Consider the following 26637-nt stretch of genomic DNA (forward strand, 5'->3'; position numbering starts at 1 on the left):
AAGATATAGTGCTTCCAGGCCTTGGAGAATACAGGTCGGGTGGAACTCTGGATATAAATTAGTGAAGAAGACAGTTCTGAAGTTGGCTGGCAGAGATTAAATACGAAGGCATTTGTGAATTAGTGGATAGGAGAGCTCTGAAGTTGGCTGATAGGGCTTTAAAAGGCAGACGTGAAATAGCTAAAGAGCTCTAAAGATGAATAAGGAGGTGGCTTTTGGAAATGGGCAGGTGGGTAGGCGAGTGATTTTTTTAATATATGTGAGTGAGTTTTGAAGCTGGTTGGCAGAGTTTAAGATATTCAATCCCCCCCCCCTTTTTTTTTTCCATTATTCCTGTTACCAGATCGTTTTGCTAAGAAGAGGTACAGCTTATCAAACTGGTGTATCCTTCATAAACCACTTCACTATTAAACATCCATTTTTAATATTAACGAAATTACCCAGAGGTAGGAAAATATACCACGAGAACACGTCACTGGGCTAAAGAGGGGATAGGTGAATGTGTATGAGTAAATGTGAATGTGTATGAGTTAATGTGAATGTTTATGAGTGAAAGTAAATATGTATGAGTGAATGTGATTGTGTATGAGTTAATGAGCTCCTGATACGAATAGTGTGGTGGTCTTTATCGATGGGTAGGCGTGTGGATGAGCTTGGGAAAGAGTGAATGGATGATTTGTGGTTCCGGGTAGCTCACTTATAAAAATATGTGGAGGTATACAACTGGATAATAGCCAATTTGCTTTCATGTGACAGAAATGAGCCACTATCGTATCTTACAAGCCAAATCGTAGTACCGTGAAATTAGCGACTCTTAATTATGAGGCAGGAATGAGTCTCCTTGATAACTAGTCAAATTTTTATCCTCCAATTTAACTACAGCTGGTCATCAGCTGACTTGAGAGGGGTTATGGATTTTTGTCAGGGGAAAAAAATACTACAGAACCAAAGATTTAGTCTATAGGTGGGCTCTGGAGGTTTGTAAGGGGGGGGGGGAATGGGCTATGAGGGAAGGCGGCTTGGAAGGGGATCAGCGGTGTCCTTGGTGTGTCGTGGGTGTGAATAACGACGCCTAAGGAGTCAATACAGCGCCACTGCTCAACATTGTGGCTTGGGGACCAGCTGGGGGTAAAGCCGTGTATGTTAATAGTGTAGAAGGAAAATGCCAGTCCACACCCATCCCGCCAGGTTACCCTCCACTCCCTCCCCCCCCCTCTCTCTCTCTCCCCCCTCCCATAATATGGGGACATGCAAATGTTATCGGTTTATAAATGAGGGGGTCCAGGTCGGGCAAGATTTGTTGTACCCTAATAAAAACACCACATCATTGTACAATCATTATTCTTCCATGCACCATCACCGTAACTTTCCTCCTCCTCCCCCTTGTCTCCATCATCATTATGCTCAACTTCACCATGACCATCACCATTAATTCTATCATAACCACCATGATCATACTAGCATCACCATCACCTTCACCACTATCATCCCCTCATCCTCAGTCTTTCTTTCTCCCTCCACCAAAATAAATTTCTCTATTTTCCCATTCATCCCCAGATCCCTCTCTCACTCCTCTCACTCCTGCCATTCTTCACACGATCCATCTCTCCTTTCTTGTCCTCTTCCTCCTCCTCCTCCTCCTCCTCCTCGCCATTTTCCTTTTTTCTCCTCCCATGTCCTCCATCCCTCCTCTCTCCCTCTCTCTTTCCTCTATCCTGTTCCTTCACCTTCTTCCTTCTATTCTTTCATCGCTCTTCCCTTCCTCTAGATCCCTTCGTTCTTCAATCCCTTCTCTCCTCTCGATCCCTCCGTCCTTCCATCATTTGTCCTGTCCTGTCGATCCTTCCGTCCTTCCATCCTTTCTCCTCTCCTCTCCATCCCTCCTCTGAATTCCTCCTCTTTTCCTCTCCATCCCTCAGTCCTTCCATCCCTCTTCCTCTCCTCTCCATCCCTTCGTTCTTCCATTCCTCCTCTCCTCTCCATCCCTCCGTTCTTCCATCAACACTCATCTCCTTCCCATTCTCCTTCCATCCCTCCGTTTCGCCCGGCGTTCGAAGCATTAAATATATTCCTTCCTTTCATCCTTACCAGCTCAGTTCGTAATACAAGCTGGTCCACTCCATCGAGTGATTTCTCGTGTGTTGCTGGGACGGCTGTCAGCGTTATTAATCTGCATCATTTTTCCATTTCTCACTCTCACTGCCACACCTACACCCACACCAGCAAACTGAGCCGTCTCCATGACACAAATGGTACTGCAAGGCGAGTTTCTAGTGCAGTGCTGTTTATACGGGACAACCTGTATATAAAATTGCCACATAATATACTACCTGATGCTGATGACATGGCAGGCGTTTGAAAAGTGTCCACGGATATAGTTCTTTTTGAAATACAAGATGACTTTCTCGAAATGGCTGGCAGCTGCTTCACTTAGCAATCTGGCACTTTGTGAATTTCAACGTTTAAACTTAACTGTGAAATAGACCGCATGCAAAAGTGTAACTATGGTGCGGTATAGTCAACTTGCTCTCACCAGACGGAACTGAATCACACCCACATTTTGAATACTACGTAGTGGCGGCATGACATTCGGTGAGCCCCAGTTATGATGTAGGATTGGGTCTTCTTGATTATGAGTCAAACCAGTCCTTCACACGTACGCACGCACACACACACACACAAACACACACACACACACACGAGTTGGAAAGAGTTAGGGATCCATGTACACCCGGCAACAGTTCCGCCTGGGCCCCTCAGTAGCGAAATATAGTAGATGTGGCAGCAGTGTGTGTGTTTGTTCGTCTGTACATGCTCGAAAAATGTTCGGATCGTCAACTATCTCACTCCATTCTGAACGTGATTCGGCCTTTGAGTTCACTCCATAGATGGCGGTGTGTGGTTATGAGGGAGAGACGGGAGGTCAGGACGGTAAGGTGGGTCGGAGTTGGGAGGGACGAACAGATAGGTTGTTTGTATTGGACATGATAATAGTTTTTCCAGTCATTATTGTGGATCGTTTCAGGTTACTGACACTTTGTATTCCTAACAACAATAAAAAAAATGAAATATTGTTGCATTGCTACCCGTTACAATATATACATAACTTATTCCCCCCCCCTCTCTCTCTCTCTCTCTCTCCGTCTCTGTCTCTGTCTCTGTCTGTCTGTCTGTCTGTCTGTCTCTCCCTCTCTCTCAGGTCATCTGATTCTCAGTATATAGCATTATCAGCACAGATTAAAGAAGATTTGTCTTTTAATTAAAACTGCTGACAAAGGCCGATTCAAGTTCACAATGGAGTGAGAGAGTTGACGATCCGAACATTTTTCGAGCATGTACAAACGAACAAACACACACACTACTGCCACATCTACTATATCTCGGTACTGGGGGGCCCAGGCGGAACTGTTGCCGGGTGTACCTCTCATGGTTTTGAAGAGGGACAATAAGAGGTCAAGGAACATTCTATTTCAGTTTTCAGAGACTCGCATATTATTTGTGCGTACTTGTTTACTATCACCGGTGACCTAGAATGACCTCCGACCGGTGACCTCAAATGACCTCGGATTCAACCTCACATAGCCTATGTCCGAAATGGAGGTCATGTGAGTCTCCATGCCAAAAATTGGGCTGCAAGAGTACCCGGCGTTGCCAGGCCAAAAAAGCGAAAACTAAACCGGTAACCTCAAATGCCCCAGTTCTATATTTTGACCCCCCTAAAACCTTCCTTGGGTCATAAGGATTCCAAATATGTAGGTTAAGGCCAGGTAAAATGAAAACTGAGGGAGTAGTTCGTGGACAAACAGACAGACAGAAAGTGTCCTTTATATTGTATACAATGTAGTGTTGCAGCACCCAAGCGAGCGAGCACACACACACACACACACACACACACACACACACACACACACACACACACACACACACACACACACACACACACACACACGTACACACGTACGCACGCACGCACACACACACACACACACACACACACACACACACACACACACACACACACACACACACACACACACACACACACACACACACACACACACACACATAGGGAAAGTGTCCAGGAGGGAAAATGTCCGAGCTCTCTATGCAACAGCCTTCAACATGTCTGCCACCATTCACCCCTTCTCCATCATCACCAACACTTCCACCACCACCACCAAGAACACCATCACCAGTTGTTATTTAATCCTGACTACCAACTTCCTAACCATTAACATTACCATATATGCTTCCTCCATCATAAGAACGAACACTATCACAATTCCTACCACCATTTTCACCACTACCATTACTAATACTACTACATTCCCAGTTCTACCGCTCTGCACATCACTACCACCATCTTTACCACTACCACAATCCACACCTCTACCACCAACCTAACTACAGTTACAGTACCATCAAAGAACTGTTACCCTCCCTACCATCACCACTCAACACTACTACCATCATCACTACTACCACTATACCATAACATCTCCGATTTCCCCTCCATCACAACCGAGTTTCCCACTATTACTACCTTAACGATTCCCACCAACCACTACCATCTTTACTGTCAAAACCACCACCACCCTCCCCCACCAACCACCACCACCTTTCCCATCATCTGGCCACAACACACCACAAATATTGCTATACTGTATTTCCACCACCAGCAATTCCCCCCACCCCTCCTCTCGCAGCGTCTCCAGGGTGACGTATGATCCCCGTCTCTCCTCCGGGTCTCTATTTATATGTCGTTACCTACCGCCATGAATCATCCAAGCCCACACCAATCACACCACACCCACACCACTCACCACACACTCACACCACACCCACACCAATCACCACACCCACACCAATCACCACACACTCACACCACACCCACACCAATCACCACACACACACCACACTCACACCAATCACCACACACTCATACCACACCCACACCAGTCACCACACACTCACACCACACCCACACCTTTCACTCAACACCATTTTACTCTGAACAGTGCCTTTTTATTTACCAGTAGTACACACACACACACACACACACACACACACACACACACACACACACACACTGTCAAGGATGTAACAAAATGATGAAAAATACTCTGAAAACCGTTTTGAAATCAGAATTTTAGCACACCACAGGCCATCTTCAGGCAAATTACATGTCCTCTGATGCCAGCATGTCACGTACCATTAATATTTAATTATAAAGGATCTTTTTCAAATACATAAAGTAGCTAATAAAAGAAATGTAATTAAATCTAACACCCCAACTTCATCTCAAAACAAAGCCTCCTCCCAGTTACAAGGCAAAATGATAAATGCCACGAACCCTCCATTCGAGACCCAAGTGACTTACTCAAACCCCCTAAATGATGCTACAAACCCAGATTAACCAACAAATAATCCTGAAATAAATAGCAAATAATACATAATTGTATCTTTGTTGGAATATACAGGTGGATCTGGGTTTGTTGCTTCATAGTCATTTCGAATATTACACCGGAATATTATTCTTTACGTTATTTATATCGAATTCATATCGACAGAGCTTCTTTACCCGACAAGAATATCCGCCTTCATTTTAGCTGGAAAAAAAAAAGAGAAAACACTGCCATGGCGGAGGAGAAATTTTTAGAAAGTTAGGAAAAGAAACGTAGTGCCAAAAGAAATTTAGAAAGTGAACTGGAATGCATAAAGAGGCGAGGGAAGGGGAGAAGAGCAAGGGGGAGAACAAGAAGAGAAAAGGAAGAGGGAAGAGGGGAAAAGGGGAAAAGGGAAGAGAAGGGGAGTGAAAGAAACAGAAAGACAAACATGACAGAAGGATGGACACTGTACAATAGGGAGGAAAGGTAAGATGAAACGAAGCAGAGAAAAGGAGGAAAAGAGAGAAGGGAAGGGAAGATGTCGGGGAAGGAAGGAACTGAAAAACATGAGCATGAAGATAGCGAGAGGGACAGGAAAAAAAAAAAGGTGAAAAACAGAGAGTGAGGAGGGAAGAAGGAACAAGGCGTGAGAGGGAGAGATGGAAAAGAATGGAAAGGCGAAATGGAAGGAAATATTTGTATAGGAAGGATGAAAAAGTATAGAAGAAAATACAGGCTTGGGATGAGGGAACAGAAAAGATGGAGGCAAGGGAAGGAAAAGGAAAGACGAAAAGCATGTTAGAAAGGCAAGTGCGTAGGAGGAAAATGAAAGGGAGAGGAGGGAGGAGAAAAATAAAGGAGAACAGGAAGAAAAATAGAATGACAAAAAGGAGCAAGAAGAGAGGGGGAGGGGAGAGATGGAGGGAACCAGGAGAGGCGGAGGGGGGTGGGGGTGGGGGTAAGCAATAGTGTTAAGTGTCCACATGTGTGGGTATCCCGGAGGGGGCAGGGGGGGGGGTGGAGACAAACACCGGTTGGGAGGCAAATGAGAGAGAGAGAGAGAGAGAGAGAGACAGACAGACAGACAGACAGACAGACAGAGACAGACAGACAGACAGAGACAGACAGACTGACAGAGAAAGGAATGGAAGGAATATGGTTAATATAGGAAAGATATTTGGGATGAGGAGAAATGTTTGATAAGTATACGGATATTCAAACACACAAGAAGAGCGAAGGGGAGAAGGAATTTACAGGAAAGAGGAAGTAAATGTACAAACTGATTGGTAGGGTGAGGACAACTGTATGAAAAGTATAAGGAAAATGTATGAAAACTATATAAACAAGAAGTAGGATGCGTCTGGTAAGGTATTTGGGACGGAGGGGAAATGTATGAAATATATGTGAAGGGCAGGAGGGAAGGAAGGCAGGAATGTATGAGAAAGGTTAATGACGTGTGTGAGATTCAACATGGAAGGGAGTGGGAAATATACTGGAGAACTTATGGAAGGAGAGAGAGAGAGAGAGAGAGAGAGAGAGAGAGAGAGAGAGAGAGAGAGAGAGAGAGAGAGAGAGAGAGAGAGAGAGAGAATGTTGAATAATACTGAGGGTGTGAAGATTAATGGAGAAAAACGGAGAGAGAGGGGAGAAAGGGGGTAGACAGAGGGTGGAGGGAGGTAAGGAGTGAGTAGGTAGGTAAGGAGGGAGGAGGGATGGGAGGTAGGGAGAAAGAGAAGAAGGGGGTATGAAAATGATGTAAGAGAGACAAAGTGGGAGGGAAGCCGTCCATCACTCAGCAGCAAACTTGATGTAGTGCTGCCTACTTCTTCCTTCACCTTTATCATTCTTTTTCTGTGTTTGCCATCCTGTTTTTCTCTTTCTCCCAACCTTTCTGTTACGTTGCATTACTATTCTTTCTCCTTCAGGTGGCTCTACACTGAGTGACAAGACTATTTCTTTCCTGTAACACAGGAAATCAGTTACATCGCTGGGTGGTTACCATATAAAAAAAACTACTGGGTGATGTGCAGCCTACTATGGTCTGCCTGTTAGCTGGGTGGAGAGACGCAAATGCGGCTTCCATCCAGAAACCAAACATCTACGCTCTTCCCCGCGCCTCGCTGTGGTAAGACGTAGTCTGCCTCGACGGAACATCGGTTCACTGCACGCGACGGCCCTGCAATGGCATATGCTTGCCTGCAGTTGATGTGTCTACTCGGCGAGACAGACCGGGGTTACTCAGCAACAAAACCCCACCCTCAACCTCCACTTCCTTTCCTGTACCAAACAGCCACGAAAGGACCAACAGGTCTGTTGCTGTTTGCTTTCCTTTGTACTCTGACTCCCCCCCCCCCTCTCTCTCTCTCTCTCTTTCACACACACACACTCACACACACACACACACACACACACACACGCCTCTCTCTCCTCGATTCTCTCCCTTCACCATGATAAGAATGTATGATGCTGGTAAGTTGGGCCAGACAAATGAAGGTGCATTTACCACTACAAATATAATGGTCTAATGTTTATGCTGATTTCCGTAGCCGTAAAAATCTAAGATATTACTTGCGGGGATTTTTTAATGTATGTTTACAATACCCTGTGTACTTACCTACAAGTCTACCTACCTAACTACAAACACCCACCCACACACACACGAGAGAGAGAGAGAGAGAGAGAGAGAGAGAGAGAGAGAGAGAGAGAGAGAGAGAGAGAGAGAGAGAGACAGAGACAGACAGACAGACAGACAGACAGACAGAGACAGACAGACAGACAGACAGACAGACAGAGAGGTCCTAAGACTTCTGCACTAAATGTTCTGGGAAAGTATGTGGGATTCGCAGTGGCTATGGAGTATAAAGTAATTATTTAAGTGGCGGTATCCATACTGGGAGAAACAGCCTCATTCCACACCCACTATGCTGCCCTTCTCGCACCTACCCAGTTGCCTTCCTTATATTCACATCTTTCCTTTCTTTTATAACTTACTTATTTTCGTATCTATCTTTCTTTCTTCCATTCTTCACTAGCTATTTTCCTATCCTTTTTCCATCTACATCTTTTCCCATTCCCCATTTTCCTTCCGTCTGACGTTTTTTCCCTGTACTTTTGTTCCCCCTCCCCCCCCTTTTCTTCCCATTTTCATTCAACTTCCACATCCTTTTCGCACTTCTTCACTGTCTCTTTTCACTATTTTTCTGCCCTTTATTCATCTCCATACAGGGTTGTCCGTAAACAGGACTTCACTAGGAAAACGCCTGACAACATCTTGAGTGTTGTGGGCACGACTCAGTTCCTTGTGTGGCCGTAGGTGTGGGCGTGGGGGTCAGGAAATGAGTAAGTGGTGCAGGTTACATACTGAAGACGTTGACAGGCGTCCCCACAGCACACAGAGTCACTCAGTGGAGTGAACATCAGCGTTATATATGAACCACCCTACAGTATACTTTCCCACATATCTATTCCACATTTTTCTGTTCACTTCGCTATATCTTCAGTTACAGTCAACAAATTCCCACCTTTATCCTGTATCTATATTCACATAGCGTTATATCATAAATTCTTCGTCAGTCCACACACTGAAGGCAAAAATGACCAGTCGTTCATCCCTGAGAGAAAGCAGGTAAGACATTATCCCCAACCACACTTTGGATGACAAACTTGTTCTCCCATGCCCCTATTCCCAAGTTTTCCATCTTTTGTCTGCCTCTCTCTCTCTCTCTCTCTCTCTCTCTCTCTCTCTCTCTCTCTCTCTCTCTCTCTCTCTCTCTCTCTCTCTCTCTCTCTCTCTCTCTCTCTCTCTCTCTCTCTCTCTCTCTCTCTCTCTCTCTTCCTCGCAGAAGACACTATGTTAAGAGCATCGTCATTTCCTAGTTAATACTAACAATAATTAATAGTAATAATAATAATAAGAATAGCAACAAAAATAATAAGAAATGATAAGTAATGATGACAATGATGATGATGATGATGATAATGATGAAAAGGAGAAGATGGAAAAAAATCACCCTAAAATCTCCCTCTTTTTGGTTGTAAGTGAAATGCGGCTGGAATATTCCCAAGACATTTGCATACCCATCACTCTCTCTCTCTCTCTCTCTCTCCCTCTCTAACACACACACACACACACACACACACACACACACACACACACACACACACACACATCAGCAAACATACCTACGGAAACATCAGCACAATATCGGCCAATCAGCACAAATTTATACCAGGCAAATCACAGGCCACATTCCTAGCGCTGATACGAGGAGTGACGACAGTAGGAAACTAAGGGTAAGGTGAGTTTCGGTCAGTTTAAGTAAGACTGGGTGAAGTTAGGTTACGTTAGGCTAAGTTGCGTTAAGTTGGATTTAGTAGGGTTAAGACATGTTAGGTTAGGTTGGCCAGGTCTGGCTAGGTTAAGTGTTATTAGGGCAGGTTAGTAAAGATGAATCAAGTCAGGTTAAGTTGCACTATTGTAGGTTAGGTCACAGGCAATAAGGCAATACGTACGACCACCTGAACATAGTATCAGGCAATCAGCACATATTCCCACCCAACACACTGGCCTCGTTCCCAGCGGCGGTAGGAGGTGCAGCGATAACATGCAAGCCATCGAGGCAGGACCCAGGCCGTCAGTGATATACTGCCAATATAACACGTGGCCTAATGGCTACGTCCTTCCCTGGCATTGGTTTATTATTGCGACGTACTGCTACACTGCAGGCACGGTGACGTGATGGGGAAAAAGGGGGATACAGAGAGGTGAGGTGAGGGGAAAAGGGGGGGGGCACAGTGAGGCGAGAGGAAGGGTGCAAAGGGGCAAGTAAGAGTGATGTGGGGTGTGAGGAAGGAGGGGGCACTGAAGAGAGAGATGAGGGGGTAAATTTAGAGAGGAGACGGCGTTGTGGTGAGTTGTGGAGAGAAGTGAAGGAATGAGGTGAGAGGAGGGGGGTACCAATGAGAGTGGTGAGGGGAATATGGGGTTTGGAGACAAGAAAGATTGGGGGGAATGGGAGTTTCAATGAGACGAAAGAAAAAGGGGGAACTGAGAGAGGTGAGGTGAGGTGGGGGGAGATGTGAGGGGGGAAGGAAGATGTGAGGGGGGAAGGGAGATGTGAGGGGGAAAAGGAGATGTGAGGGGGGAAGGGAGATGTGAGGGGGAAAGGAAGATGTGAGGGGGAAAGGGAGATGTGAGGGTGAGTGAGGAAGGTGACGCGAAGGTGAGGCAGAACTCTGTAGTGATAGGTAGAGACGAGCTGAAGGTCAAATGGCATTCGGTATGGTGGGTGACGGTGTGCCTTTTAGTAAAGATTCAGTTTAACATCAGGCTCCTATGACTCACTCAGCTGAATAAAATCGTTTGGGTTCAGCTGGTGTAGAATATGAAATGTCCCGACCATGACAGGGTCACTGGTGCAAGTATGAACACTCTAGGGTTCCCAAATAGAGCTGAACCCACCACGAGAGGACAAGAAAAAAAAAGCCTCACATATTAACTCATTTACTTTGACGTTTTGTTTGTATATTCCATTAATGCTACAACTTTTTAAAAATTTCTGAAGAGCTTTTAAATCAGCTGGTTAGATATAGCCTTCCCCAACCCCCCTTACTACTACAGGTACACCCTAACTTGAGCAAAATCCTCTGTTGGTATCACATATAAACCAAAAGAAACAGGACACCATCTGGAAGGGGTTTAGGCCACAGAATAACAGACTTCAAAATGGAGTAGAGTATTGCTTTGTATATTCAGCCAAACGTCATCGTCATATATATATATATATATATATATATATATATATTGTTACGGAACAGAGAAAGATAACGTACACTTTAAGTGAGAATACTAAAAATCACTACTGTCCCGTAAAGTTCCAGGTTCAAAACAAAGAGTTAGGTAAAATTACAAGTTAAAGTTTAATGCACAAACTAACAACAAAACATTCAGAACTCATAAGGATAATGTAATGGCAAATAAACAGGTTAAATATATGGTTAACTGCAATAGCCTCTATTAACACGAAATTAGCAAGAATAAATTTATCTAAGTCAGCCCTGATAAAATGAGATACCAGATAATACTCAGTGAATGCCAGATAAATTATTACAGATACAAACTGTTATCAAAATGACTGACATAAAACTCTACATTAATCACAAAGACCCCACTAGGCCTAAGAATCAACCATATGCTACACAATACAAGAAAAAATACAACAACAGTTATACTCAAATTACACACAGCTGCTAGATGTTTGGAGATTTCTTGAGCACTCACAATAATAATATCTGTACAGGGGAGGACAGAGATGTGAACAAAATGAGGAGCAGATCTAAGTGGCAATGATGCAGAGACTGAGCTCATTATATAGGGGCCGGCAGAGCCTGATACAACTTGTAAGAGGACGCGCAAATGAAAGCCATGGGGACATAGAGTTCACAATCCCGCTCTGGACAACAGAGAGAACGACTTACTCTACTATAACGGTAGAAGGGGGGGACTGAGGCAGAACACGCTCGTGATCAAACATGCAGCATACTGTGCGTTAAAATTACACAAAGGATGATGAAATCATAGTCTATGTAACAATATATATATATATATATATATATATATATATATATATATATATATATATATATATATATATATATATATCTTTATTTATCTGTCCCTCCAGTTAATGAATTACGATAAACACAATGGACTTTGTCAAACGTATTTCTTGCTTGATACCTGTCTGTCTCTGTCGAGCTCTCTCCCTGTCTATTATATTCATCTGTATGCCTATTTATCCATATCTATGATACTATCTATTCATTTAATTACTTATTACTTATTTATCTATTAATCTCTTTAGGGTAAGCATTCTGTCTACACCTCTCTCTCTCTCTCTCTCTCTCTCTCTCTCTCTCTCTCTCTCTCTCGTGAAGTTTATTTCCTCTAATAATATTCACCAACATCACCACCAACAACAACCAATTAGACATCACAACCAACCACCATCTCAAATAACCACCATCACTATCACCAACCATACAACCATTCTAAGGTCACTACCAACCAAAACCACCATTACCAACAATCTGACAATCTAGATATTCTCCGCCAAACCTCCAATCTAATAACACTAACACCAGATCTACCAAGTACAAACAGCCAACCATCATCAACGACCAATCAACCAACTACCATCTTTACCAACGATCAACCAAATAACTAAGCAAATATCAATATCAGGTTTGACGACCAACCAACCTACCAACCAACCATCCAACCAACTAACCATCATTAACCAATCAATCAATCAGTTAAATAACAAACAAAACTAAGACAGCATCACTACCAAATTTACCAAGAAACAGTCACCAACCAACCAAATTAATCACCTCCAACCAACTTCACTACCATCACCACCAACCAGGCATCCAAGCAATTAAACATCACTCATATCTACCAACCAACCATCATCACCACCTAAGCAACCTAAACTACCAAACAACATCACTACCAACCAAACAACCAGTTCATCAACCAACATCACAATCACCAACAACAACCATCATTTTAGCTTCCACTCTTTTGGCCTCGCATTTTCTCACTCTGTTCTTGCTCTCTCACTCTTACCTACTGCTCTCTCTCACATCTACATCTTTTTTACCCTCGTTCTCATTTTCACACCTTCCTTTGTTCTTACTTATCACGCACTTTAATACTCTCTCTAACACAAGCTGACTCTTGCATTCCAATACTCAAACTCATTTGCAGGGTTCCATAATCTCTCTCTCTCTCTCTCTCTCTCTCTCTCTCTCTCTCTCTCTCTCTCTCTCTCTCTCATAGTTTAAACTTTCTACTGATCGCTAGAGGGCACTTCGGGTCTGTATATGTATGTAACTCAGTCTCCCCTCCCTTTTCTCTGTCATATCAATCTCCACCTAAGTGTGTCTGTCATCTGCCTCTTCTCCCCTCTTATATAAATCGTAATGTAGGTGTTCACGTATTCCCATATTTTTTTTCCAGGTGTCTTTCCCTCAACGTGCGTGTTACTCCAACGAAAAAAAAATGTAAAAAAACAAAATCCTCACTTTTCCTCTTTATTTTTATCCAACTTAAATTCTCGCATTTTCATCCCCTCCTGTATTTCATTAATTTTTGATTCTTACTTTTTCATCTCTCGTGTTTTTATCACACACACACACACACACACACACACACACACACACACACACACACACACACACACACACACACACACACACACATACACACACACACACACAATCTACTTACGTACCTACTACCTATATGCACGTATGTATTATGTACCTGTATGTACTCCATAATCCCTTACTCTTCCCTTCCTCCCCTCTTCCCCTTGCTTTTTTATTTCTGTCACTATTCTGCCATACAGACACTTGGGATCACCATAAATATGCTGGCCAATGAACATGCTTGACTGAATCCATTGTGGGCCACGCTCTGATGGGAGGTGAGAATCCAGCACCCATAAAATATAAGAGGGGAAGGATGGGAGGGGCGAGGAGAGGAGAGGAGAGGAGAGGGGAGGTGGAGGAGGAGGAGGAACTGGCAGAAGGGGAAGGATTTAGGAGGAAACAGAAAGATGGTATTGGGAATAAGGAGGCAGGTGAAGGAATAGGGACAGAAAAGGTAGAAGGTAACAAAGAGAGCATTCCGAAGGAGGAGAGAGGTGAGCGAGTGAGGACAGAAAGAGAGGAGATAGGAGGTAAAAAAGATATAAGATAGCATTGGGATGGAGGAGAGAAGAGATGAAGTAGAGAGAGAAGGAGAGATAGGAGGTAACAGGGAAGTAGAGAACACTGAGACGGGAGGGGAGAGAAGAAAGACTAGGGAAAGGAGAGCGGGGAAATGGGAGGTAACAGAGAAGAAGACAGCACAGGGGAGGAGGGGAGAAGAGAAGGGGTTGGCAGGGGAACAGAGATGGGAGGAAACATGGAAGAAAAGCGACGAAAATCAAGGAGGAAGAGGGAGGAAGATGTAAAAGGGAAATAATATAATTGCGTGAAGGAAAAGAGAGAAGAGAAAAGAAAATGAGAATGCCCTGGTTAGATAGTGAAAATAATCAGCAGGACGTGTGTATGCAACCCTTCCAGTCTGATGAACCTCTGAGCTATGTAAAATCGTCTGAAGGCAGCAAGGGTAAACTAGAAAAAGCGTCACCCAACTGAGGAGATGCATCAATATACTACTATTAATCATGTCATTCAAATACTGAGCCTTATCCAAAAACTTTCAAGATTCCTGTACAAAAACAAGAGAGCTGGATAGGGAAGAAGCAGAGGTCAACGATGCTACAAAAGAATAAAAATAAGAGCTGGGGATAAAGAGAAATGAAAGAGAGAGTAACGACGCAAAGCTAAACGCATTACCATCAGCCAAACTTTTCTCTCCACATCCTAAAATTCATAGACGAGATACCGAAGACTCAGGCACGTCTTCTCCTAGGCTAAATACAGGCTCCCCCGCCCCTCTTCCATACCAGTATAAGACGTGATAATGATGTCTCACTTTTTGCTATTCTTGATATCACCAGACAATTTCATTCAGCTTTCAGGGAGACTTTCTGAGCTGGAGGGGTTAGATATAGCTTTCATTAACCCATACACAGACAAACTCAAGTAAAAAAAAAAAAATCACGCACATCAAAAATTTCTCACACGTCTCTTGTCAAAAATCAAGAGAGCTGATTGGACCCCTTTATAGATCGTGAGAAGGCAGTGATGCAAAGCTAAACACATTCCCATCAGCGAGGCAGCAGGAAGGGAGGGAACCAATACATAATACATACGAACAGCCATTTTATCCTTCCCAGTCCTACCCACTCACACAAATCACACAAAGCCAACAGGATAATGTTAAGATATCCAGTACAGTGATGACTTTTATATGATTTTTCTTGCTTCCTCCAGACGATTTTATTCAGCTTAGATTTTCAAGCAGGGTATTCGTAACTCGCAAATCGTCTGAAGGCAGCAAGAATGAGTCAACAACACATCCCTGGAACTGCCAACCACGCAACCACACACACGAACTCTCACATCAACACCAGAAATCCCAAATACCAACTCACTCCTCCAACTGCCAACCACACAACCACACACACGAACTCTCACATCAACACCAGAAATCCCAAATACCAACACATTCTTCTAAACCACACACACGAACTCTCACATCAACACCAGAAATCCCAAATGCCAACACATTCCTCTAACTGCCAACCACACAACCACACACACGAACTCTCACATCAACACCAGATATCCCAAACACCAACGCATTCGTCCAACTACCAGCCACCAACCACTCACAGGAGGCCTCACGTCAAGACCAAGCAAACTGCAAAAAAGATAATACTGACCTTTTGATTCTGGTGGCGTAATCTATTGGTATATTCTTGCTACCTACATTAAGCTTGGGGGAGGCCTCTTGCAGTGAAGCAGCAAGTGAGGGATTTATTCCAAAAGTCTGCTCTACGCTCGTCTGAACACAACACGAAGAAAACATAACAACACGTCCAAAGTCAGCGAGTATATGTCTGTGTCACCTACAAAGCTACCCTTCATACAGACACAAACAGTAACATCGATCACACGTCTGCACTAGAAACTTGAAAAATGACAACAGGATGAATTATACCATACGAATCTGTTGACATTTGATACTGAATTCCTACTTTCTCATGACGTTTGTTGAGCGGGTGACTCAAAGAGGCCTCAGAGTGTAAATACAGTCACCATTAACTCTCTCACGATCGGGGAAACTCTAGCATTTACTGTTCCAACTAACATGAGAGGATTTTATTCAGCTCATAACAACCTGAATGATGTCATTCACTCTTTGTTGCTGCTACCTACAGACAGTTTTGGTCAGGCTAGGGAAGATCTGTTATACTGGAGGGTCTGCTCTAATCCCTCCTTTCCCCTGTCTTTCCAACCCTCCACCTTGACGCCTACAAGGAGAGTATCAACCACATGCATTAATCTGATGACCTCTGTATCGATTTACCATTACATTAGGAGGAAAAAATGAAACAGTGAGAGAGAGAGAGAGAGAGAGAGAGAGAGAGAGAGAGTTTTACTATATATAGATAGATAGATAGATACAGATAGACAGATAGATAGACAGGATAGATAGACATTGATAGAAAGACAGATAGGTAAATAGATTAACTGACTGACTGACTAACATGGATAGGCAGACAGAAAAGCTTAGACAGAGAGATATAGTCAGAGACAGACAGATACAGATATGCTGTCAAAATAATAACGCTGATCTGAAAATAAATGGTCAATGATTTTTACACTTGCAGTCACTGCTGACAGCTAGAAAGAAGACAACGGTGAGTAGTGAGAATATAATATGAAAGATGATACGGGAAAACAAAACAAAACTGTATAGGAGAAAAGAGGGCAGAGAAAAAGGCAGATGCATGTGGAACGAATAAAAAAAAATCATGGTACTGCACAACTAAAAAAACAAAAACACTTATAAAAAGAGAGGACATGGACAGAAGGTGAGGGTGAGCCACATGGGAGAAAGAAGAGGACCCACAGGTGCTTGGTGTTCTGGCAATGTCGTTTACATAATAATACAATCGTAGCTTTTGCAATGGCCTTTAGACTTGCAGTTATTGGTGTCCTTGCAATTGCCTATACACCTGCAATTATTGGCGTTCTTGCAATGGCCTTTACACTTGCAATCAATGGTATTCTTGTAATGGCCTTTACACTTGCAATCAATGGTGTTCTTGCAATGGCCTTTACACTTGCAATTATTGGTGTTCTTGCAATGGCCTTTACACTTGCAATTATTGGTGTTCTTGCAATGGCCTTTACACTTGCAATCAATGGTGTTCTTGTAATGGCCTTTACACTTGCAATTATTGGTGTTCTTGCAATGGCCTTTACACCTGCAATTATTGGTGTTCTTGTAATGGCCTTTATACTTGCAATCAATGGTGTTCTTGCAACGGCCTTAACACTTGCAATCATTAGTAATTTATAGGGATGGGGGAGACAACGAACAAGGAAAAGACGGCAGGTAGTCAGAACAAAAATATATGCACACCACAGCAGTGACAGGAAGCAAAAATTGTAGAGCACAAAAATAGACATGAACAAAGAAGAGGAGCAAAAAATGAAGCAACGGAAAGCATGGAAAAAAGTAATAAAAACAGCTAATAGAAGGGGAAAGGGAACGAGGAAAAGAGTAAAAGCAAGTGCAATTAAAATAAAGGTAGCCATCGCACTAAAGAAAGCTACAGTAATGAAGAGAGGACAGAAAAAGTGAAGGTAAGCCTCGGGTGAGTGGGGAGAGGGTCAGCAGGTGCCTGGTATTTGACATCGTCCTTTACACTTGCAATCATTATTTATTCATACGGACAGGGTACCATGATAATGAAAAATGGCAAAGACAAACAGCAAGAATAAAGCAAGAAATACACGTCACTGATGAAAGCATTTAGAAACAGCAGAAGGGGAAGAAAAGTGCAGCCAAGAATGAAGGGGAAAATTCAATGTGCTAGGAATTCAAGTCAAAACGCAACACTACAAAAGCACAAACTCACGGAGACAAGTCAAAGAAATTACAAAGGTAAGGGCTGAGTACATGGGAGAAAAAAGTGGGTCCATGGGTAGTTGGCACTGTTGCACCGACCTCCACACTTACAGTACAATCATCTATTATTCATAGGGACGGTTCCCCCTGATAGCAATACATTGACTATTCCACTCACACGCACCCCAGCCACAACAAACTTTTAGAGGAGCGTGCTGGCTTTTACCGACCCAGCTTAACACGTCAAAAGAGAAGAGGTGAGGTGGCGCTGGTGGTTGTGGTGCTGTGGAGGAGGTGATGGTTTGTGGGACAGAGTCGTTTCTTTGCCTGTTTCTTCGGTATGGTTTTTCTGTGCTGTGGAGGAGGTGATGGTTTGTGGGACAGAGTCGTTTCTTTGCCTGTTTCTTCGGTATGGTTTTTCTGTGGTGGTGGTGTGGTAAGGTAATGTGCCTGTGATTGTGGTGGTGGTGTGGTAAGGTAATGTGCCTGTGGTTGTGGTGGTGGTGTGGTAAGGTAATGTGCCTGTGGTTGTGGTGGTGTGGTAAGGTAATGTGCCTGTGGTTGTGGTTGTGGTGTGGTAAAGTAATGTGCCTGTGGTGGTTGTGGCAATGGTGTGGTAAGGTAATGTGCTTGTCGTGGTGGTGGTGGTGGAGGTGTTGTGGTAAGGTAATGTGCCTGTGGTTGTGGTGGTGGTGTGGTAAGGTAATATGCCTGTGGTTGTGGTAGTGGTGTGGTAAGGTAATGTGCCTGTGGTTGTGGTGGTGGTGTGATAAGGTAATATGCCTGTGGTTGTAGTGGTAGTGTGGTAAGGTAATGTGCCCGTGGCTGTAGTTGTGCTGGTGGTGGTAAGGTAATAAGCTTGTGGTTGTGGTGGTGGTGTGGTAAGGTAAAAATGCCTGTGGTGGTGGTGATGGTGGTGATGGTGGTGGTGGTGGTGTGGTAAGGTAAATGTGCCTTTGGTGGTGGTGGTGGTATGACAAATGTGCCTGTGGTGATGGTCTGGCAGGTAAATATGCCTGTGGCGGTGGTGGTGTGGTAAGGTACATATGCCTGTGGTTGTGGTGGTGTAGTAAAGTACATGTGCCTGTGGTGGTAGTGGTGTGGTAAGGTACATGTGCCTGTGGTGGTAGTGGTGTGGTAAGGTACATGTGCCTGTGGTGGTGGTGGTGGTGTGGTAAGGTACATGTGCTTGTGGTGGTGGTGGTGGTGGTGTGGTAAGGTACATATGCCTGTGGTGGTGGTGGTGTGGTAAGGTACATGTGCCTGTGATGGTGGTGTGGTAAGGTACATGTGCTTGTGGTGGTGGTGTGGTAAGGTAATGTGCCTGTGGTTGTGGTGGTGGTGTGGTAAGGTAATGTGCCTGTGGTTGTGGTGGTGTGGTAAGGTAATGTGCCTGTGGTTTGGTGGTGGTGTGGTAAGGTAATGTGCCTGTGGTGGTTGTGGCAATGGTGTGGTAAGATAATGTGCCTGTGGTGGTTGTGGCAATGGTGTGGTAAGGTAATGTGCCTGTGGTGGTTGCGGCAATGGTGTGGTAAGGTAATGTGCCTGTGGTTGTGGTGGTGGTGTGGTAAGGTAATGTGCCTGTGGTGGTGGTGGTGTGGTAAGGTACATGTGCCTGTGGTGGTGGTGGTGTGGTAAGGTACATGTGCCTGTGGTGGTGCTGTGGTAAGGTACATGTGCCTGTAGTGGTGGTGGTGGTGGAGGTGTTGTGGTAAGGTACATGTGCCTGTGGTTGTGGTGGTGTGGTAAGATACATGTGCCTGTGGTGGTGGTGGTGTGGTAAGGTACATGTGCCTGTGGTTGTGGTGGTGTGGTAAGATACATGTGCCTGTGGTGGTGGTTGTGTGGTAAGATACATGTGCCTGTGGTGGTGGTTGTGTGGTAAGGTATACGTGCCTGTGGTGGTGGTGGTGTGGTAGGTAAAGGTGCCTGTGGTGGTGGTGGCATGGTAAGATACATGTGCCTGTGGTGGTGGTGGTGGTGGTGGTGTGGTAGGTAAAGGTGCCTGTGGCGGTGGTGGTGTGTTAGGTAGTATCGTGGGGCGAGTCTGTTTTTTTTCGTGGCTGTTTCTTTTACGAGGTATTGTGGAGGAATTTGTGTTTGTCTGGTGATGTAACTTAACGGTGATGGGGTGGTGGACATGACTATGATTCTCTGTGGTATATTTTATTGGTGGTAGATTTGTGATTCCTCGGTTAAGAATCTTTGTGGTGATGATGGTATGTTGGTTGTGACGGTGTGGTAGGTAGTGTGGTGGAGGAGGAGTTTTGTGTGTTTTGTTGCGTCTGTATTTCATCAGTAAAATGTGTGTGTGTGTGTGTGTGTGTGTGTGTGTGTGTGTGTGTGTGTGTGTGTGTGTGTGTGTGTGTGTGTGTGTGTGTGTGTGCGTGCGTGCGTGCGTGCGTGCGTGTGTGTGTGTGTGTGTTTAAAGGTATGATTAGAAAAAGAAAGACGTTCAATTTTAAGTATGTGATAAGAAGCCCGTTTCAAAATATAAAACAAGGAACACTGCAACACCACCACCAGCCCAGCACCAACAATTGGTATATGGGTCGAACATTTGACTCTGCCATGTGACCTTGACCTTTAACTGACTGTTCTCAAAACCAAACCACTTCCATCTTGCCTGACCCGCAGCGCTTCCAGCAAGTTTGGTGCCACTGCTTGAGCTGACCTTGACCTCTGACCTTAACATTTGACTTTCCCTGTGACCTTGACATCTGACTGACTGCTCTCAAAATATAACTTATTTCTCCTTGCCTTACCCTGAACATTTCCCCTACGTTTGGTCTAGATCAGATACGAATTTCTTCAACTGACCTTGCCATGTGATCCTGATTTTATATCTTTTCTACTAAATACAAGACCAGTTTCTTGGCTGACCCTTAAACCCTGAATAAAAGCCCTAACACCTGGATAAAAACAATAACACCTGAATAAGCTCTCTAACATCTGAATAACCCTGAATATGAGCCCAAACACCTGAATAACTCTGAATAAAGCGTCTAACACCTAATAAGCCCTGAATAAGAGTCGTAACACCTGAATAACCCTGAATATGAGCCCTAACACCTGAATAACCCTGAATAACAGCCCTAACACCTGAATAACCCTGAATAACAGCCCTAACACCTGAATAACCCTGAATAACAGCCCTAACACCTGAATAACCCTGAATAAGAGTCCTAACACCTGAATAACCCTGAATAACAGCCCTGACACCTGAATATCACTGAATAACCTAACACCCGAATAAGCCTGAATAAGAGTTCTAACACCTGAATAACCCTGAATAAGAGTCCTAACACCTGAATAACCCTGAATAAGAGTCCTAACACCTAAATAACCCTGAATAAGAGCCCTAACACCTGAATAACCCTGAATAAGAGCCTTAACACCTGAATAACCTTGAATGAAATCTGAATAATCCTGCTAATAAGAAAATGAGGAAAGGGATGGCACTGAAGAACTTGACATTCAGCGTCTTGGCTCTGACGCAAATCCTGAAAAAGAAACATCAAAGGACACAAGTTGGAAATCCTACGTATTTTAATTGACGTCTCTTGATCATAGAGAGAGAGAGAGAGAGAGAGAGAGAGAGAGAGAGAGAGAGAGAGAGAGAGAGAGAGAGAGAGACACTTCAAGACTACAGTACAAAACAGCAAAAGTAGGGTAAGCAAGAGCCTCCCCAAACCTCCTGTGTTTACTTGCTCTGCTGGACTACCAAGGCATCACAGGCTATTGGAAAACTTCAATGGAGGAGGAAAGGTGGAGGGAGAGAGAAGGCAGAAAGAGAAGGGGAGGAGAGAGAAGAGGAAGGTTGGGAAGAGGGAGACAGGATGAGACGAATAAAGAGAGGAAGGGAGAGAAGAGCGAGAGAGAGAAGATGGATGGAGGGGGGGATGGGTAGGGGGAGAGATGGGTAGGGAGAAGAGGCTGGGAGTGAGGGAGAGCGGAAGAGACGAGGGAGGAGGATGATGTAGGAAGGGACGGAGGGAGGGCAGTGGGAAGAGGGCGGTAGGGAGGGAAAGAAGATGGAAGGAGGGAGGGGGAGATAGGTAAAGAGAAGGCAGGAAGGCGAAGGGGGAGAAGGAAGAGGCTGGAAGTCCGGCCTTTGATGTCGCTAATGAAGCGTGCTTAGGGAGTGGCGGACACGAAGACGACACAGAAAGTTGGTGCCTGTGTGAGATGACTTCCTGTCCCCTGTCCTACCGCCTCGAGAGGTTCAATAGGAGACACGGGAGGGAAGGGGGGCCTTGGGAGGAAAGCAGGAATAAACTGATGAGAGATACTGTGAAACAGAGAAACTGACTGGGGAACGAAGGAAAACTGCGACTGAAGCCAACGGATTATGGACAACACGAAAGTTGAAAAAATAAAGTGTGTGTGTGTGTGTGTGTGTGTGTGTGTGTGTGTGTGTGTGTGTGTGTGTGTGTGTGTGTGTGTGTGCGCGTGTGTGTGTGTGTTGAATGGGAAGTCTTTCCACATATTTAATCTAATTATCTTGTGCAACAAGATTTTTTTTTCTTTTTTTTGCTTTAACTTTTGCATTCCTTTCGTTTTCCGTTAAACGATAAGTCACATCGAGTAACTATATCTATACTACTATACTGCACACACCTATGCTACTGATGTTCCCCTCAACCTCATCAACGAGCAATATTTTCCCCTGTAATCTTTTCAAACCAGGCATTTCTGTAGATATACTTCGTGCCTTGTATTTTTGTCTCTAACTTTTTTTTTTGTTACACCTCTGCCTCCGGCGAGCAATATTTCTTCTGGAATTTTTTTATCCCAAATCTTTTTTTTTTTCTTGTGTGAGGTTATAATTCGTACCTAGCCTTTTTATACCTACTGCACTGTTTATACCGTCTTCCGCAAACTTGTGCTTCTGGACCGTCTCTACCGCCTTCAACAGCCAATATTTCCCATTGTTAATTTCTGTAAATCATGCATTTTTTAAAATACACTTGGAACTCAATGTGTTTACAGTATGTCTCTCTGTGATAAGCAGTTTTCTTATTTGTACACACCAATTCTGCTTGACTCCAACTTCTCATTTAACGAGCAATGTTTCACACGTTTTCAGTTGCAGTCTTTTCATCCACCCATTCATCCATCATCCACTCTTTCATTGATACATCAGGAGTGTAGGGGCCCGGGGATAGGTTATTACAGGCTAGTAACCCGTCAACCTCTGACTGGCATTATGTGAGCAATAAACCCATCACAGGCTAAATGGCCTAAGTTACAGAGATGAGTACCATGGCTAAGCGACTCACACCGCATGTCCCTTTACCCTACCATACCATCCCTCGAATGTAAACCCTCACAGGCTACAACCGGTTGGAGAGTCTTAACCCACTAGACCACTAGCTATTTCTTTATATAATTACCATTCAGCGTAGTAAATGGTTTCCTTGTGTACAGGAAACCATGTGGCTTGTCATCCAGTGTAGGGTCAGCTAAAGGCAGTACTACATTGAGCGGACAGTGCGCCCCTGCATCTACCACATATTTTTACAATGATATATTTCGTTACTAGTACTGTTACAGGTATTTTTAAACTGTCTTTTCGCAAACAAGAGCGACTGATTTTTCACTTTCCTTCTCCAGCCAGCAATATTTTCATTTTTCTTTCTCGTATTTAGCATTTTTCGTGGATAAATTTCGACCTTACCATTTTCTTCCAACATTTCATACTTTCCATTTCATTAATTTATACCATACTACTCTATCTCAGTGTAATTTATTCATACTAGGAGTTTTAGCTATCTTTTATCTTATCAAACTACTCATTCTCAGTATAACTTATTAATACTAGGAGTTTCAGTTTTTTTTTTTTTAGTAAGAGTACTCAATATCATCACTGCAATTCACTTGTACTAGGCGTTATACGTTCTTAAAATCTTTTCATACTAACCACATCCTCAGTACAGTTTATTCATAACTGACGCTATCCCTTTTTTTTAGTCTTATATATATACTAATATTCTCAGCATATTTTTTTTCATACTAGAAATTTTACCTTTTTTTTTAATCTTCCCTACTAAATATATTCTCTGTAATATTTTCATACTGGCGTTCTTCGTGGAGTCATATTTCTCAGCAGGTGCAACCATCATTAAGACTACGACGACAATCCTCCGCCAGCTTTGTGTCCTGCCTTAGATACTTCTCCCTCCTCCCCAGATGACAGACGGTACTCTCTTTTCTCATGTTCTTGTGCTGTGTTTCATATTGCTATTACATTTAATAAATATTTCACGTTACGCCTTCCATTGCCACAGCTGGTGAAGAAATGCGGGAGAATTTTTGTTCATGGCTTCACTCATCATCCATACATTTTGCTGACTCTCTGATTTTACCGCTGGCTGAGTTACACATCCACCAAGCCCTACCGTTCAGTGTTATGGAGGTTGTTCGGAGCTTCGAAAACTATCTTTATAAGGATGACCGATGGTTTCACATTGAGCGCTGTTGCTTATCGCGTTTTTTCTTTTGGCAATATTTTTGAATGGACAGCTTATTTCACATGTTACATATTCTTCCTTCATGTCATACTGATTAAATTGCTGGGCATGTACAACTATGAGTAGTTAATGGAGGATACTTTCATACTTTTCGTTCACGGTTTCAAAATGATGACGGATGCCTGTAAAGGTAGTTTTTTGATCGTATGTACATAAGGAAAATTTTGATATGACACTGTTACTCGTGTATAAAATAAATAAATAAATAAATTAAATAAAATAAAAATAAAGCTACGAACCACCAACATCATGTCTTCGTTTGGTGTGAAACTTTAGTTAAGACATCCATCTAGTCAGGGAAAAAAATACAGGTTACGTAGAAATGATCCACAAATTCTCTCTCTCTCTCTCTCTCTCCTCAGAATTCTTGAAAATCCGTTCCCAAAGTCTCAACAGTCCTCCTACGTGCCATACAGCTCCATATGTCACTTTGTGCAATTTCCCCCGCATCCCTTTCATGTTCGCTACTGAAATGCCTTATCATGATGTACTTTCTACCCTCTCTCACTGCTAGGTATTCCTCATCCACGTATTTTTCGTCCTTCCTATTTTTCCCCGCTATCCTCGTCTGTTCTCCCTATTTTTATTCCTACGATTGTCTCGTACAAGAAATTTTTCACCAAGGTCTTTTGTACTCCTCTTGTCCCCCATCAAAAATTTTCACGTTAGGATTTGTTTTTCCAACTTGTATCCTACGCAATTCTTCAACTTTCCTCCATAGTTTTCTTTATATTTCACCTTGCTTTTTTTTTTTTTTTTTAAATCTACCACCCTACGCATTCTTTCAACTTTCACTTTAATCTCATCTCATCCAACAGTCTTTCGTCCTTTTCCCAGTGGCGTTTTTATTTTTTTGTATGCATATTTTTTTCCTACGGCCGTTTTCCCGTATTAAGCATTTTTCCCTTTCACTAATCCCTTGCACTGCACTTTTTTTTACCATATTCCACTTTTTCTGTTCCATAATCTTTCGTACTGTCTTTTACTTCCCAATTCTTTTACTCTTCACATTTTTCCCTGCAAGTAATCGTTGGCAATTCCGCCCCATCCCTTTTTTTTCATCATAATCTTTCACAATAAGCTTTTTTTCATTCTCCAAAATCTCAGGATATACGCTTACTCCGCATCAACAGTTGCCATGGGTTACTCAAAGACCCATCAAAGGATCCTTGATTATCTTAGGCATTAATATTTCGCCCACTTCAGGGTCTGAGAAAATAAAGACCCTCACCTCTAAATGATGCTTTAATGAACCAATGTGTCAGGCATTCTGGCCATAATTACAATATTTTGCATTACCCATACCACTGCCGGTCACGATGTATATGTATAAGTATGTATGTATGTAAGTTTATGTGTATGTAAAAAAAAAAATCCCCTTCCCTGATAAACGCTTTGAAAGGCACCTGTACACACGCACCCACTAGGGAGTCCAGTAGCTGCCATTCCGATCTTGGTCCTGACTGATACCCCTGTGGGGATGCTTTGGCCATTTTTGTGCTCCTGCAACGGTGTGGTTTGGTGAAATGTGGGTGCAAAGTGCACCGTGTTATGGCCTGGATTTAGATTTAGTAGTTAGGGTACGTTTGCATGAGAGAGAGAGAGAGAGAGAGAGAGAGCGAGATGATGTCCTCTGATGCTTGTTTTGGCCACTTTTGTGTTCCTGCGACGGTGTCAACGTGTCCCTTGCACGGTAAGCATATTCTGTACCGCAAAAATTGAAGACGCTTGATTCTACCAACCGTAAATATATCGTGAGGCTTCACATTTTATTGTCTAAAAACTCATTTTTCCTAGAAATACATGCTAACTAAATATTTGCAATTTTTCTGGACCCAATGTTTTCCCCCTCCCTTAACTTCCTTTTCATTCCTGTCTGCCACCTTCTCCGTTTATTCATCCTCTTCGTTTTTCCCTTCTCTTGTCTAATGCCCTTCTGCCCTCATTTTCCTTGCTTCTCTTCCGTTCTGTTCTTTCTTCCCTTATCTTGTTTTTCCCCATCTTCTTTTCTTCAGCTCTTGACCTCTCATGCATACACACCAAGTCTGGAACTACCTCACCGCTTCTACTTATTTCGCCTGCCCTCCTTGTTTTTTTTGTCAACTTCCTCTTTTCT

The 26637-nt window shown here is 43.4% G+C and overlaps 1 protein-coding gene across 1 annotated transcript in view; it reads right to left on the reverse strand.

Annotated features, from left to right (window-relative positions):
* Positions 1-26637, reverse strand: part of LOC145414087 (glutamate receptor 1-like) — a 234664-nt gene that overhangs the window by 85881 nt on the left and 122146 nt on the right. The gene's annotated exons all lie outside the window — the stretch shown is intronic.

Source organism: Coenobita brevimanus, chromosome 1 (genome assembly GCF_032717465.1).
Source record: "Coenobita brevimanus isolate Jiangsu-jjx chromosome 1, ASM3271746v2, whole genome shotgun sequence".
In the NCBI taxonomy this organism is placed as follows: Eukaryota; Metazoa; Arthropoda; class Malacostraca; order Decapoda; family Coenobitidae; genus Coenobita; species Coenobita brevimanus.